The sequence below is a fragment of the Pecten maximus genome, chromosome 2, assembly GCF_902652985.1.
Source record: "Pecten maximus chromosome 2, xPecMax1.1, whole genome shotgun sequence".
In the NCBI taxonomy this organism is placed as follows: Eukaryota; Metazoa; Mollusca; class Bivalvia; order Pectinida; family Pectinidae; genus Pecten; species Pecten maximus.
The window spans coordinates 23,307,432-23,325,791 of NC_047016.1; the positions used below are offsets into that span (position 1 = coordinate 23,307,432).

The following is an 18,360-nucleotide window of genomic DNA, read 5'->3' on the forward strand; positions in this document are numbered from 1 at the left end:
TGATTGGTGTCACTATCTATATACATAAACTCAGTAATGATTGGTGTCACTGTCTATATACACAAACTCAGTAATGATTGGTGTCACTGTCTATATACATAAACTCAGTAATGATTGGTGTCACTACCTATATACATAAACTCAGTAATGATTGGTGTCACTGTCTATATACATAAACTCAGTAATGATTGGTGTCACTGTCTATATACACAAACTCAGTAATGATTGGTGTCACTGTCTATATACATAAACTCAGTAGTGATTGGTGTCACTGTCTATATGCATAACTCGGTAATGATTGGTGTCACTGTCTATATACATAAACTCAGTAATGATTGGTGTAATATACATCAACTCAGTAATGATTGGTGTCACTGTCTATATACATAAACTCAGTAATGATTGGTGTAATATACATAAACTCAGTAATGATTGGTGTCACTGTCTATATACATAAACTCAGTAGTGATTGGTGTCATATACATAAACTCAGTAATGACTGGTGTCACTGTCTATATACATAAACTCAGTAATGATTGGTGTCACTGTCTATATACATAAACTCAGTAGTGATTGGTGTCATATACATAAACTCAGTAATGATTGGTGTCACTGTCTATATACATAAACTCAGTAGTGATTGGTGTCATATACATAAACTCAGTAATGATTGGTGTCACTGTCTATATACATAAACTCAGTAATGATTGGTGTCACTATCTATATACATAAACTCAGTAGTGATTGGTTTCACTGTTTTTATACATAAACTCAGTAGTGATTGGTGTAATATACATAAACTCAGTAATGATTGGTGTCACTGTCTATATACATAAACTCAGTAATGATTGGTGTCACTATCTATATACATAAACTCAGTAATGATTGGTGTAATATACATAAACTCAGTAATGATTGGTGTCACTGTCTATATACATAAACTCAGTAATGATTGGTGTCACTACCTATATACATAAACTCAGTAATGATTGGTGTCACTGTTTTTATACATAAACTCAGTAGTGATTGGTGTCACTGTTTTCATACATAAACTCAGTAATGATTGGTGTCACTGTTTTCATACATAAACTCATTCCCATTATGTTCTATAAACACTCATATAGTCCTACATTTTAAAGTAAATTACCGTTATGAACATCGACAAGGAACACAATGCTTACAATATCATGAAGCTTTATCATAATGGACATTCGTTAAATCATTAATTAATTTTGTACAATGACGTTTTTTGCTCTATTGTTAAAATATTTCCATTATATTGCCCTAATCCCATATACCGCGTGCGTACCAGCTTAAAACCTATTTACGCCGTTTTACACCCCTCTGCATTTGAAACAATTCTGTGTTAACTTGGTCTGAATACATCCTATAGCGAGCCTCTCGATCTGTCTGGTTGATGTAACGGGTGAATTGGTGGAGCGGCGATATTCTAATTGAACCATAATTTATAGAAATCAATAGTAGATACACATCTATATCAATACTATAAACATTTGCCGCAATTAAGTAAAGCACAACCAATGCCACTCGTTTCCGAATCAATGACACAAGGCTACAGCCACACTATGGTAAATGTAGTTCGATCTCAGTTCAAACAACATCCATTGGAAAATATCCGATTTATTAAATAAGCCATACTACTATCTGGAGTAACTCGCTTCAGTGGTAGAATTTCTTCAGTGATATCACGACGGACTGCTCGGCTGATAGTCAGACAAGCTTGAGAGATAGAACGTAACAGGACGAGTGAGCGCTGCAGCGCGAGACTACATTGCACGGTACAGCAATACCAAACGTAGACTAGGACCGAGGAAAAATCAATACGGATGTCTTTCGACTGCAAAGGCATGAACACTGGGGCATAAATAAAAGGGCTATATGCACAAGCAACGGAGGAATGGGTGATATCGACAGTACAGTTGTATTTGTACACGCAGGGAAGTGAACGTAAACTGGACTACATCCGGCTGGGAAGGCTCACCTTACTCACACCTCTTTCGTAAGTACATTTTTACAATTGGAATGTCCACCTACCATTCATAACTACATCTGGTCGTACTATCGATGAGACAGGGGCTACTTTTAGCTTAAGGTAAATTGTACCGGCTTCCTTTACTCTTCTCAATGGCCTTCTGGTCGACTTTTACCTCAAGCAGTATACAGGTTATAGGACGATTTCTCTGTTTGTTATTTGGCCTCTTTCTCCAATCCTGAAGCGCCGCTGGGCTGTGATCACATTTGCCCTCTTACTGCCATTATGACTATGTGGACCTATGATCTGTGGACCTATGATCACATTTGCCCTCTCACTCCCATTATGACTATGTGGATCTGTGATCACATTTGCCCTCTTACTGCCATATGACTATGTGGACCTGTGATCACATTTGCCCTCTTACTGCCGTATGACGATGTGAACCTATGATCACATTTGCCCTCTTACTGCCGTATGACTATGTGAACCTATGATCACATTTGCCCTCTTACTGCCATTATGACTATGTGGACCTGTGATCACATTTGCCATCTTACTGCCATTATGACTATGTGGACCTGTGATCACATTTGCCCTCTTACTGCCATATGACTCTGTGGATCTGTGATCACATTTGCCCTCTTACTGCCATATGACTCTGTGGATCTGTGATCACATTTGCCCTCTTACTGCCGTATGACTATGTGAACCTATGATCACATTTGCCATCTTACTGCCATTATGACTATGTGGACCTGTGATCACATTTGCCCTCTTACTGCCGTATGACTATGTGAACCTATGATCACATTTGCCCTCTTACTGCCATATGACTCTGTGGATCTGTGATCACATTTGCCCTCTTACTGCCAATATGACTATGTGAACCTGTGATCACATTTGCCCTCTCACTCCCATTATGACTATGTGGACCTGTGATCACATTTGCCCTCTTACTGCCATATGACTATGTGAACCTGTGATCACATTTGCCATCTTACTGTCATTATGACGATGTGGACCTGTGATCACATTTGCCCTCTCACTCCCATTATGACTATGTGGATCTGTGATCACATTTGCCCTCTTACTGCCATATGACTCTGTGGACCTGTGGTCACATTTGCCCTCTTACTGCCATTATGACTCTGTGGACCTGTGGTCACATTTGCCATCTTACTGCCATTATGACTATGTGGACCTGTGATCACATTTGCCCTCTTACTGCCGTATGACGATGTGAACCTATGATCACATTTGCCCTCTTACTGCCGTATGACTATGTGAACCTATGATCACATTTGCCCTCTTACTGCCATTATGACTATGTGGACCTGTGATCACATTTGCCATCTTACTGCCATTATGACTATGTGGACCTGTGATCACATTTGCCCTCTTACTGCCATATGACGATGTGAACCTATGATCACATTTGCCCTCTTACTGCCATATGACTATGTGAACCTGTGATCACATTTGCCCTCTTACTGCCATATGACGATGTGAACCTGTGATCACATTTGCCCTCTTACTGCCATATGACGATGTGAACCTGTGATCACATTTGCCCTCTTACTGCCATTATGACTATGTGGACCTGTGATCACATTTGCCCTCTTACTGCCATATGACGATGTGGACCTGTGGTCACATTTGCCCTCTTACTGCCATTATGACTATGTGGACCTGTGATCACATTTGCCCTCTTACTGCCATATGACTATGTGAACCTGTGATCACATTTGCCCTCTTACTGCCATATGACTATGTGAACCTGTGATCACATTTGCCCTCTTACTGCCATTATGACTATGTGAACCTGTGATCACTCATAGCCTCCTGATGACACAGATCAGAAAATAATTATATGTGCCATCAATATGATTTATTGGTAACACATGCGAAGGGGAATTCACGCGAAATAATCAGCATATGGATCACATATTATCATAACGGAAGCATTTACCAGTTAGAAATATATCTAAAATATAATGTAATTATGTAGGCCTAGATTTTGTATTTAACTTATACATTGTACTTGGTTTAGTTATAAATGACCCGACCTCGGACTACACTGGGTTCAGATACTGTATATAACCTGTACTGGGGTTAGAATGTATATAACCTGTACTGGGGTTAGTCTGTATATAACGTGTACTGGGGTTAGTCTGTATATAACCTGTACTGGGGTTAGTCTGTATATAACGTGTACTGGGGTTAGTCTGTATATAACCTGTATTGGGGTTAGTCTGTATATAACGTGTACTGGGATTAGACTGTATATAACGTGTACTGGGGTTAGACTGTATATAACCTGTACTGGGGTTACACTGTATATAACCTGTACTGGGGTTACACTGTATATAACCTGTACTGGGGTTAGACTGTATATAACATGTACTGGGGTTAGACTGTATATAACCTGTACTGGGGTTTGACTGTATATAACCTGTAATGGGGTTAGACTGTATATAACCTGTACTGGGGTTACACTGTATATAACCTGTACTGGGGTTACACTGTATATAACCTGTACTGGGGTTACACTGTATATAACCTGTACTGGGGTTAGACTGTATATAACATGTACTTGGGTTAGACTGTATATAACGTGTACTGGGGTTAGACTGTATATAACCTGTACTGGGGTTAGACTGTATATAACCTGTACTGGGGTTAGACTGTATATAACCTGTAATGGGGTTAGACTGTATATAACCTGTACTGGGGTTACACTGTATATAACCTGTACTGGGGTTACACTGTATATAACCTGTACTGGGGTTAGACTGTATATAACGTGTACTGGGGTTAGACTGTATATAACCTGTACTGGGGTTAGTCTGTATATAACCTGTACTGGGTTTACACTGTATATAACCTGTACTGGGGTTAGTCTGTATATAACGTGTACTGGGGTTAGACTGTATATAACCTGTACTGGGGTTAGACTGTATATAACCTGTACTGGGGTTAGACTGTATATAACCTGTACTGGGGTTAGACTGCATATAACTTGTACTGGGGTTAGACTGTATATAACCTGTATTGGGGTTACACTGTATATAACCTGTACTGGGGTTAGTCTGTATATAACGTGTACTGGGGTTAGACTGTATATAACCTGTATTGGGGTTAGTCTGTATATAACGTGTACTGGGGTTAGACTGTATATAACTTGTATTGGGGTTAGTCTGTATATAACGTGTACTGGGGTTAGACTGTATATAACTTGTATTGGGGTTAGACTGTATATAACCTGTACTGGGGTTAGTCTGTATATAACGTGTACTGGGGTTAGACTGTATATAACCTGTATTGGGGTTACACTGTATATAACCTGTACTGGGGTTACACTGTATATAACCTGTACTGGGGTTACACTGTATATAACCTGTACTGGGGTTACACTGTATATAACCTGTATTGGGGTTAGACTGTATATAACCTGTACTGGGGTTTGACTGTATATAACGTGTACTGGGGTTTGACTGTATATAACGTGTACTGGGGTTACATTGTATATAACGTGTACTGGGGTTAGACTGTATATAACCTGTACTGGGGTTAGACTGTATATAACCTGTACTGGGGTTAGACTGTATATAACCTGTACTGGGGTTAGACTGCATATAACTTGTACTGGGGTTAGACTGTATATAACCTGTATTGGGGTTACACTGTATATAACCTGTACTGGGGTTAGTCTGTATATAACGTGTACTGGGGTTAGACTGTATATAACCTGTATTGGGGTTAGTCTGTATATAACGTGTACTGGGGTTAGACTGTATATAACTTGTATTGGGGTTAGTCTGTATATAACGTGTACTGGGGTTAGACTGTATATAACTTGTATTGGGGTTAGACTGTATATAACCTGTACTGGGGTTAGTCTGTATATAACGTGTACTGGGGTTAGACTGTATATAACCTGTATTGGGGTTACACTGTATATAACCTGTACTGGGGTTACACTGTATATAACCTGTACTGGGGTTACACTGTATATAACCTGTACTGGGGTTACACTGTATATAACCTGTATTGGGGTTAGACTGTATATAACCTGTACTGGGGTTTGACTGTATATAACGTGTACTGGGGTTTGACTGTATATAACGTGTACTGGGGTTACATTGTATATAACCTGTACTGGGGTTAGACTGTATATAACCTGTACTGGGGTTAGACTGTATATAACCTGTATTGGGGTTACACTATATATAACCTGTACTGGGGTTAGACTGTATATAACCTGTAATGGGGTTAGACTGTATATAACCTGTACTGGGGTTAGACTGTATATAACCTGTACTGGGGTTACACTGTATATAACCTGTACTGGGGTTTGACTGTATATAACCTGTACTGGGGTTAGACTGTATATAACGTGTACTGGGGTTACATTGTATATAACCTGTACTGGGGTTAGACTGTATATAACCTGTACTGGGGTTAGACTGTATATAACCTGTACTGGGGTTAGACTGTATATAACCTGTACTGGGGTTACACTGTATATAACCTGTACTGGGGTTACACTGTATATAACCTGTACTGGGGTTTGACTGTATATAACCTGTACTGGGGTTAGACTGTATATAACGTGTACTGGGGTTACATTGTATATAACCTGTACTGGGGTTAGACTGTATATAACCTGTACTGGGGTTAGACTGTATATAACCTGTACTGGGGTTAGACTGTATATAACCTGTACTGGGGTTAGACTGTATATAACCTGTACTGGGGTTAGTCTGTATATAACCTGTACTGGGGTTAGACTGTATATAACATGTACTGGGGTTAGTCTGTATATAACCTGTACTGGGGTTAGACTGTATATAACCTGTACTGGGGTTAGACTGTATATAACCTGTCCTGGGGTTAGACTGTATATATTCTGTACTTGGGTTAGACTGTACATAACCTGTACTTGGGTTTGATTGTATATAACCTGTATAGAGTTTAGTCTGTTGATAACCTATGGACACTTTCATTTTATTTTTATACTGACATTAACAGCAGACGTCCTTTCGTTACAGACTCATTGGTAATGTTTTTTGAACACTTGATTACAGTAATATTCACCCATTGTCACCCAAGTCCAATGATGCCATGACAACGAGAAATCGTTGACCATTCCGTCTCTGAATGACCCGAGAAGTATGTACACATCCCTGTGTGATAATACAGTTTTAATTGTCTCTCAAATGAGTACCTATAGTCATAGAGCCATATAATAGAGGAGTAGCAATGACGACAAACATGTGTGTTTATATCAAAGTTTTGTCCTCTCTGGCTTTAACAAGTAAACATTAGAGATGCTTTATTTGATGTGTACATTGGTATGGAGAATAGTACGGTTTGTATACCGCTGTAGTGGGTAAATATTTAATACTACCTATGTTTGAGCTCATACAAGACTTGTGGGGCGAACCATATCACCATACTTTTCCTTGAATTATTGATTCCAGAGCCATTCAAATTCACTCTAACTCCAATTCCATTCCTAAACTCAATGGGCTGATGGTTCAATGAAGACTGTTTCAAAGAAAATATAATTCAAAATGGAGACATATTTGATATTCTAGAATGATATTCTGTAAGAGATAGATGATGTGGTATCGACTAGGTGGTACTACTTGAGTTCTACCAAATGATGAATGTTTATTGGTATCCTGTGATTCGCGGGTCTATGTGTTATTGTATGTATGTGTAGTTCGTGTATACTGCTCACATACGGTGAATAGTGTTATGGGAAAGGTTGTTTTCTTTGTCAAAAATGGTGATATCAGTCACAGGGTTTTGAGAATTAGTTACAGTCTACATGTATTTCAAGTTCTTTATCAACTTTGATCATTGGACCTCCCTTAATAAGTATAGCACATTTTCAGACATATCAATCAACCTCTTAATTACTGAATAACGGAAAAAACAGATAAAGGATGTATGAAATAAAATAGTTGTACCTTAAAATGCATATCCTTGAAAAGGGAACTGACTGAATTTTAAGGACAGGTATGAGGCTATAAATGGAAATGACCGAATTTTACGTAGAAACTTCAGAATGTTAATGAAACTGACAGAATTTTACGGTGAGACTTAAGAATGTTAATGGAAATGACAGAATTTTACGGAGAGACTTGAGAATGTTAATGGAAATGACAGAATTTTACGTAGAGACTTAAGAATGTTAATGGAAATGACCGAATTTTACGGAAAGACTTGAGAATGTTAATGGAAATGACAGAATTTTACGTAGAGACTTGAGAATGTTAATGGAAATGACCGAATTTTACGTAGAGACTTGAGAATGTTAATGGAAATGACAGAATTTTACGGAAAGACTTGAGAATGTTAATGGAAATGACAGAATTTTACGGAAAGACTTGAGAATGTTAATGGAAATGACAGAATTTTACGGAGTGACTTGAGAATGTTAATGGAAATGACAGAATTTTACGGAGAGACTTGAGAATGTTAATGGAAATGACAGAATTTTACGGAGAGACTTGAGAATGTTGATGGAACTGACCGAATTTTACGTAGAGACTTGAGAATGTTAATGGAAATGACAGAATTTTACGGAGAGACTTGAGAATGTTAATGGAAATGACAGAATTTTACGTAGAGACTTAAGAATGTTAATGTGAGACTTAAGAATGTTAATGGAAATGACAGAATTTTACGTAGAGACTTAAGAATGTTAATGGAAATGACCGAATTTTACAGAGACACTTAAGAATGTTAATGGAAATTACAGAATTTTACAGAGACACTTAAGAATGTTAATGGAACTGACCGAATTTTACGGTGATACTTAAGAATGTTAATGGAACTGACCGAATTTTACGTAGAGACTTAAGAATGTTAATGGAAATGACAGAATTTTACGTAGAGACTTGAGAATGTTAATGGAACTGACCGAATTTTACGTAGAGACTTAAGAATGTTAATGGAACTGACCGAATTTTACGTAGAGACTTAAGAATGTTGATGGAAATGACAGAATTTTACATAGAGACTTAAGAATGTTAATGGAAATGACAGAATTTTACGTAGAGAATTGAGAATGTTAATGAAACTAACCGAATTTTACGTAGAGACTTGAGAATGTTAATAGAAATGACAGAATTTTACGTAGAGACTTGAGAATGTTAATGAAACTAACCGAATTTGACGTAGAGACTTAAGAATGTTAATGTAAATGACAGAATTTTACGTAGAGACTTGAGAATGTTAATGGAACTGACCGAATTTTACGTAGAGACTTGAGAATGTTAATGAAACTGACAGAATTTTACGTAGAGACTTGAGAATGTTAATGGAAATGACAGAATTTTACGGTGAGACTTAAGAATGTTAATGTAAATGACAGAATTTTACAGAGACACTTAAGAATGTTAATGGAAATGACAGAATTTTACGTAGAGACTTGAGAATGTTAATGGAAATGACAGAATTTTACGTAGAGACTTAAGAATGTTAATGGAAATGACAGAATTTTACGTAGAGACTTAAGAAAGTTAATGGAAATGACAGAATTTTACAGAGACACTTAAGAATGTTAATGGAAATGACAGAATTTTAAGTAGAGACTTGAGAATGTTAATGGAAATGACAGAATTTTACGTAGAGACTTGAGAATGTTAATGGAACTGACCGAATTTTACGTAGAGACTTAAGAATGTTAATGAAACTGACCGAATTTTACGTAGAGACTTGAGAATGTTAATGAAACCGACCGAATTTTACGTAGAGACTTGAGAATGTTAATAGAAATGACCGAATTTGACGTAGAGACTTAAGAATGTTAATGGAACTGACCGAATTTTACGGAGAAACTTGAGAATGTTAATGAAACTGACCGAATTTTACGTAGAGACTTAAGAATGTTAATGAAACTGACCGAATTTGACGTAGAGACTTGAGAATGTTAATGAAACTGACCGAATTTTACGTAGAGACTTGAGAATGTTAATGGAAATGACCGAATTTTACGTAGAGACTTGAGAATGTTAATGGAACTGACCGAATTTTACGGAGAAACTTGAGAATGTTAATGGAACTGAGTGAATGTTAAGGGAAAAACTGAACTCCTTAGGAAATGGAAAGATATTTGATTGTCAATTAACACGACGTATCTACAAACCTAGAACAAACACGAAACTTTCAGTCAAACTGACCGAATTATGGAGATCTGATCGTCATTGACTCTCTCTTGCTAATCACATCGCTCGGTATTTAGGCCACGATGAAGTTACTCAGATACAGTGGAATGAATGACTTTAGTATTTAGGATTAACCATCTTTATCCTACCATCCGTTCGCTCCCCCATTGGCCGGGGGTAATTACATTGATCCGATTCTATATCTATACTACATAGGCATCCTCTTTTAAACGTAGTCTCAAAGGGATAGGCACGCGATGTCGCCCTAAAACGGTCTTTGTTGACTAATGGACGGGTTACATTAACCGTGGCGCGAGCTTACTCGCCATCACGTGGTTAGGCCAGTTGACTGGTATATGATTACATGGTATTTCAAGGAAAACAACATTTACAACAAATATATTTTCCTACAGAACAACATTTTGGTCAAGCTTAACCTTAAATAGCGTATGGAAAAGGTCAATGAAGAACAGTTTGCTCAAATTTCTTTGTAAGTGAAAGGAAAAAAGTTTGCTAAAATATTGCTTTAAATGTAAATAAACATGTTTACAATGTCTTTCTTGGAAATATATATAACAAAACGATGAGATGATTATCTGGTCTTTTAATGATGAATCAAGTTTCGTCTGTTAGCGTCAAGGTTTGTATCGACCTTAATTACACGCCCTGATCTAACTTGGTTACAGACATATCTAGTACAGAGATGTAATATTATGTATTAGCGTTAGTCATCTCTGGTAATGCATCTCCTTACTATCCTAGTCCGGAAATCAATTAGTTAAATATCTCTCGTAATATCTCTGTATTATCATTGCTTGTAATTTCATTCTCGTTAACTAACCTAGTCTGTAATTCAAACTCGTTCACTAACCTAGTCTGTAATTAAACCTCGTTCACTAACCTTGTCTGCTAACCTTTTCTGCTAACCTTGTCTGCTAACCTTTTCTGCAATTCAACCTCGTTCACTAACCTTGCCTGCTAACCTTGTCTGTAATTCAACCTCGTCCACTAACCTTGTCTGTAATTCAACCTCGTTCACCAACCTTGTCTGTAATTCAACCTCGTTCACTAACCTTGTCTGTAATTCAACCTCGTTCACTAACCTTGTCTGCAATTTAACTATTATAGAAATGCATTACCAGATATATTAGGTTTAGTATACCAGCCACGTCATGGATTAAATTTAAATATCTCTCGTAATATCGCTTTACCATCCATATCCTGGATAAAACCTTGTTAACATGTCTCGTAATACACATCTATACTGGCCTTGTCTGTGATCTTACAGTTAAATATTTCTCGTAATACATTTCTATACCAGCCTTGTCTGTGATCTTACAGTTAAATATTTCTCGTAATACATTCCTATACTAGCCTTGTGTGTGATCTTACAGTTAAATATATCTCGTAATACATTTATATACTAGCCTTGTGTGTGATCTTACAGTTAAATATCTCTCGAAATACATTTCTATACTAGCCTTGTCTGTTATCTTACAGTTAAATATCTCTCTTAATACACATCTATATTAGCCTTGTCTGTGATCTTACAGTTAAATATTTCTCGTAATACACATCTATACTGGCCTTGTGTGTGATCTTACAGTTAAATATATCTCGTAATACATTTATATACTAGCCTTGTGTGTGATCTTACAGTTAAATATCTCTCGTAGTACATCTCTATACTAGCCTTGTCTGTCAATCTCACAAAGAAAGGTCAGATTTAGAAGTAGCTATGGTACCCCGTAATTTTCTAAGGCACAAGGGACAACGCAGTTAATATCCAATTACTTACCAAAGCGGACATGCGCAGTTACTTTAGTCATCATTTACGCAATACTTTCAAATGATATCTACATTTTTTGCTGATTTGTCTATGACAGAAAACTGCGCAGTTCGATACCATTAACACTTGTTTGGATTTAGACATGAGTAGTAATTGATTTAATAGCATACCGGAGAGGATCTAGTCACAATAAGACAAATAGAAGGCTGTTAGGCCCTATACAATATGCCAGAACATAATAGAGTATTCATTCAAATGACACTGTTACAGTTTCCCTTTACAGTTATAGACCTTAAATGAAATTCTTGCATTTCAACATTTCTAACTGATAATATCTACTGCAATTAAGATGATTACATTCCAAAATAGTTGAAATGAATCATTTGTAACTATTGACATATCAGCACGAATAAGTATGTTTTTATGTAGGAATCAAGCTCGGTAACAATTGGACACGCTCGTTTAATTAAGGAACAATAATTGTGTAAACATAACACATTACCAAAACGTTTGCTTCGTACATACGGAATGTTGATTTAGTAAAGCATTATTATGATATTGATCGTACGTCTGTTGAGTCATTGGGTTGTGCAATGGAATATCAAAGAAGAAATCTAAAGACCCATTCGAAGCAACCATTAAGTCAATTATGATGATAGGGATATTAATTTAAGAGCAATTGTGTACGTAAGATGATTCCATTTCTTAAATCTCTCATTCTAAATTACACAGCAACATATAATCGTAAAAGTTGACTACCAACAAAATGAATGGTTTGTTGTCAATATCAGTCGGTATGAACTGTTATATATTACAATGACGTATATTATTGTTATGATTGTTATTAGGAAGGTTATTGTTTGGATTGTTGTGACGTAGGTTATTCTGTCGATTGTTATGACGTAGGTTATTGTGAGGATTGTTAATACATAGACTATTGTGTGTATTATTTCTATGACGTAGATTATTGTGTAGATTGTTTCTATGACGTAGGTAATTGTGTGGATTGTTATGACGTAGGTTATTTTGTGGATTGTGGTGACGTAGGTTATTGTGTAGATTGTATGCTATTGTATGGGTTGTTATGACTAAGGTTATTGTGTAAATTGTTGTGACGTAGGTTATTTTGTGGATTGTGGTGACGTAGGTTATTGTGTAGATTGTTTTGACGTATGCTTTTGTATGGGATGTTATGACTAAGGTTATTGTGTAGATTGTTGTGACGTAGGTATTTGTGTGCTCTAGGAGTATTGTTGTTGTGTGTGTTTTGCTACTACGTAGTTTAGTGTAAGGTTTTTCGGCATAGCCGTATAATATTCTTTTGTTCCCGGATATGACGCGACAGGTGGCGTAACTGTTCACGATGAAGTATATGATTGGTCAATGTAGCGGTAAGTGCAAAATGCAAATATGCAGTTAAAAACGAAACAAAGTTAAGATTGAATTCAAGCTGAATAAGTGGATGTATCTTTTCATGTGACACATTAATAAAATTATATTCCTGATTCAAATGCAGTCTTATCATCACCAAAAATGATTCAAACTGATATAATTTTGTTATCCGTGCTGAAACGCATTAGTTCGTTGATTTATTTCAACAGCAGTTTTACATTATAACCATCAGCATTAAAACTATGCCGTTTATCTTTTTTAAAGATATTCCTTGTTTTTAGCTATGATGGAGTTTGGTGTGTTATAGTATGATGGAGTTTGGTGTGTTATACTATGATGTGGTTTGGTGTGTTATACTATGATGTAGTGTGGTGTGTTATACTATGATGTGGTTTGGTGTGTTATACTATGATGGAGTTTGGTGTGTTATACTATGATGTAGTTTGGTGTGTAATACTATGATGTAGTGTGGTGTGTTATACTATGATGTAGTTTGGTGTGTTATACTATGATGAAGTTTGGTGTGTTATACTATGATGTAGTTTGGTGTGTTATACTATGATGTGGTTTGGTGTGTTATACTATGATGTAGTTTGGTGTGTTATACTATGATGTAGTTTGGTGTGTTATACTATGATGGAGTTTGGTGTGTTATACTATGATGGAGTTTGGTGTGTTATACTATGATGTAGTTTGGTGTGTTATACTATGATGTAGTTTGGTGTGTTATACTATGATGTAGTTTGGTGTGTTATACTATGATGTAGTTTGGTGTGTTATAGTATGATGTGGTTTGGTGTGTTATACTATGATGTAGTTTGGTGTGTTATACTATGATGTAGTTTGGTGTGTTATACTATGATGTAGTTTGGTGTGTTATACTATGATGTAGTTTGGTGTGTTATACTATGATGTAGTGTGGTGTGTTATACTATGATGTAGTTTGGTGTGTTATACTATGATGTGGTTTGGTGTGTTATACTATGATGTAGTTTGGTGTGTTATACTATGATGTAGTTTGGTGTGTTATACTATGATGTGGTTTGGTGTGTTATACTATGATGGAGTTTGGTGTGTTATACTATGATGTAGTTTGGTGTGTTATACTATGATGTAGTTTGGTGTGTTATACTATGATGTAGTTTGGTGTGTTATACTATGATGTAGTTTGGTGTGTTATACTATGATGTGGTTTGGTGTGTTATACTATGATGTAGTTTGGTGTGTTATACTATGATGTAGTTTGGTGTGTTATACTATGATGGAGTTTGGTGTGTTATACTATGATGTAGTTTGGTGTGTTATACTATGATGTGGTTTGGTGTGTTATACTATGATGTAGTGTGGTATGTTATACTATGATGTAGTGTGGTGTGTTATACTATGATGGAGTTTGGTGTGTTATACTATGATGTAGTTTGGTGTGTTATACTATGATGTGGTTTGGTGTGTTATACTATGATGGAGTTGGTGTGTTATACTATGATGTAGTTTGGTGTGTTATACTATGATGTAGTTTGGTGTGTTATACTATGATGTAGTTTGGTGTGTTATACTATGATGTAGTTTGGTGTGTTATACTATGATGTAGTTTGGTGTGATATAGTATGATGTAGTTTGGTGTGTTATACTATGATGTAGTTTGGTGTGTTATACTATGATGTAGTTTGGTGTGTTATAGTATGATGTAGTTTGGTGTGTTATAGTATGATGTAGTTTGGTGTGTTATACTATGATGTAGTTTGGTGTGTTATACTTTGATGTGGTTTGGTGTGTTATACTATGATGTAGTTTGGTGTGTTATACTATGATGTGGTTTGGTGTGTTATACTATGATGTAGTTTGGTGTGTTATACTATGATGTAGTTTGGTGTGTTATACTATGGTGTAGTTTGGTGTGTTATACTATGATGTAGTTTGGTGTGTTATACTATGATGTAGTTTGGTGTGTTATACTATGATGTAGTTTGGTGTGTTATACTATGATGTAGTTTGGTGTGTTATACTATGATGTAGTTTGGTGTGTTATACTATGATGTAGTTTGGTGTGTTATACTATGATGTAGTTTGGTGTGTTATACTATGATGGAGTTTGGTGTGTTATACTATGATGTAGTTTGGTGTGTTATACTATGATGTAGTTTGGTGTGTTATACTATGATGTAGTTTGGTGTGTTATACTATGATGTAGTTTGGTGTGTTATACTATGATGTAGTTTGGTGTGTTATACTATGATGTAGTTTGGTGTGTTATACTATGATGTAGTTTGGTGTGTTATACTATGATGTAGTTTGGTGTGTTATACTATGATGTAGTTTGGTGTGTTATACTATGATGTAGTTTGGTGTGTTATACTATGATGTAGTTTGGTGTGTTATACTATGATGTAGTTTGGTGTGTTATACTATGATGTAGTTTGGTGTGTTATACTATGATGTGGTTTGGTGTGTTATACTATGATGTAGTGTGGTGTGTTATACTATGATGTAGTTTGGTGTGTTATACTATGATGGAGTTTGGTGTGTTATACTATGATGTAGTTTGGTGTGTTATACTATGATGTAGTTTGGGTGTGTTATACTATGATGTAGTTTGGTGTGTTATACTATGATGGAGTTTGGTGTGTTATACTATGATGTAGTTTGGTGTGTTATACTATGATGTAGTTTGGTGTGTTATACTATGATGGAGTTTGGTGTGTTATACTATGATGTAGTTTGGTGTGTTATACTATGATGTAGTTTGGTGTGTTATACTATGATGGAGTTTGGTGTGTTATACTATGATGTAGTTTGGTGTGTTATACTATGATGTAGTTTGGTGTGTTATAGTATGATGTAGTTTGGTGTGTTATACTATGATGTAGTTTGGTGTGTTATACTATGATGTAGTTTGGTGTGTTATACTATGATGTAGTTTGGTGTGTTATACTATGATGTAGTTTGGTGTGTTATACTATGATGGAGTTTGGTGTGTTATACTATGATGGAGTTTGGTGTGTAATACTATGATGTAGTTTGGTGTGTTATACTATGATGGAGTTTGGTGTGTTATACTATGATGGGGTTTGGTGTGTTATACTATGATGTAGTTTGGTGTGTTAGACGTATGATGGGTTTGGTGTGTTATAACTATGATGGAGTTGGTGTGTTATACTATGATGTTAGTTTTGGTGTGTTATACTATGATGTAGTTTGTGTGTTATACTATGATGGAGTTTGGGTGTGTTATACTATGATGGAGTTTGATGTGTTATACTATGATGTAGTTTGGTGTGTTATACTATGATGTAGTTTGGTGTGTTTATACTATGATGTAGTTTTGTTATTATACTATGATGTAGTTTGGTGTGTTATAGATGATGTAGTTTGGTGTGTTATACTATGATGGAGTTTGGTGTGTTATACTATGATGTAGTTTGGTGTGTTATAGTATGATGGAGTTTGGTGTGTTATACTATGATGTAGTTTGGTGTGTTATACTATGATGGAGTTTGGTGTGTAATACTATGATGTAGTGTGGTGTGTTATACTATGATGTAGTTTGGTGTGTTATACTATGATGGAGTTTGGTGTGTTATACTATGATGTAGTTTGGTGTGTTATACTATGATGTAGTTTGGTGTGTTATACTATGATGTAGTTTGGTGTGTTATACTATGATGGAGTTTGGTGTGTTATACTATGATGTAGTGTGGTGTGTTATACTATGATGTAGTTTGGTGTGTTATACTATGATGGAGTTTGGTGTGTTATACTATGATGTAGTTTGGTGTGTTATACTATGATGGAGTTTGGTGTGTTATACTATGATGTAGTTTGGTGTGTTATACTATGATGTAGTTTGGTGTGTTATACTATGATGTAGTTTGGTGTGTTATACTATGATGTAGGTTTGGTGTGTTATACTATGATGTAGTTTGGTGTGTTATACTATGATGTAGTTTGGTGTGTTATAGTATTATGTGGTTTGGTGTGTTATACTATGATGTGGTTTGGTGTGTTATACTATGATGTAGTTTGGTGTGTTATACTATGATGTAGTTTGGTGTGTTATAGTATGATGTAGTTTGGTGTGTTATACTATGATGGGGTTTGGTGTGTTATACTATGATGGAGTTTGGTGTGTTATACTATGATGTAGTTTGGTGTGTTATACTATGATGTAGTTTGGTGTGTTATACTATGATGGAGTTTGGTGTGTAATACTATGATGGAGTTTGGTGTGTTATACTATGATGTAGTTTGGTGTGTTATACTATGATGTAGTTTGGTGTGTTATACTATGATGTAGTTTGGTGTGTTATACTATGATGTAGTTTGGTGTGTTATACTATGATGTAGTTTGGTGTGTTATACTATGATGGAGTTTGGTGTGTATACTATGATGTAGTTTGGTGTGTTATACTATGATGTAGTTTGGTGTGTTATACTATGATGTAGTTTGGTGTGTTATACTATGATGTAGTTTGGTGTGTTATACTATGATGTAGTTTGGTGTGTTATACTATGATGTAGTTTGGTGTGTTATACTATGATGTAGTTTGGTGTGTTATACTATGATGTAGTTTGGTGTGTTATAGTATGATGTGGTTTGGTGTGTTATACTATGATGTAGTTTGGTGTGTTATACTATGATGTAGTTTGGTGTGTTATACTATGATGTAGTTTGGTGTGTTATACTATGATGTAGTTTGGTGTGTTATAGTATGATGTGGTTTGGTGTGTTATACTATGATGTAGTTTGGTGTGTTATACTATGATGTAGTTTGGTGTGTTATACTATGATGTAGTTTGGTGTGTTATACTATGATGGAGTTTGGTGTGTTATACTATGATGTAGTGTGGTGTGTTATACTATGATGTAGTTTGGTGTGTTATACTATGATGTAGTTTGGTGTGTTATACTATGATGTAGTTTGGTGTGTTATACTATGATGGAGTTTGGTGTGTTATACTATGATGGAGTTTGGTGTGTTATACTATGATGTAGTTTGGTGTGT

General features: G+C 35.8%; 1 protein-coding gene across 2 annotated transcripts in view; it reads left to right on the forward strand.

The window, feature by feature from the left end:
* The first annotated feature begins 1,730 nt into the window (after nucleotides 1-1,730).
* LOC117321551 (tripartite motif-containing protein 3-like) overlaps nucleotides 1,731-18,360 on the forward strand; it is a 54,888-nt gene continuing 38,258 nt past the window's right edge. For both annotated transcript variants that reach the window (XM_033876000.1, XM_033876001.1), the window contains exon 1: nucleotides 1,731-2,020. The gene's annotated coding sequence lies outside the window, so the exon portion shown is untranslated. The remainder of the gene's footprint in view (nucleotides 2,021-18,360) is intronic.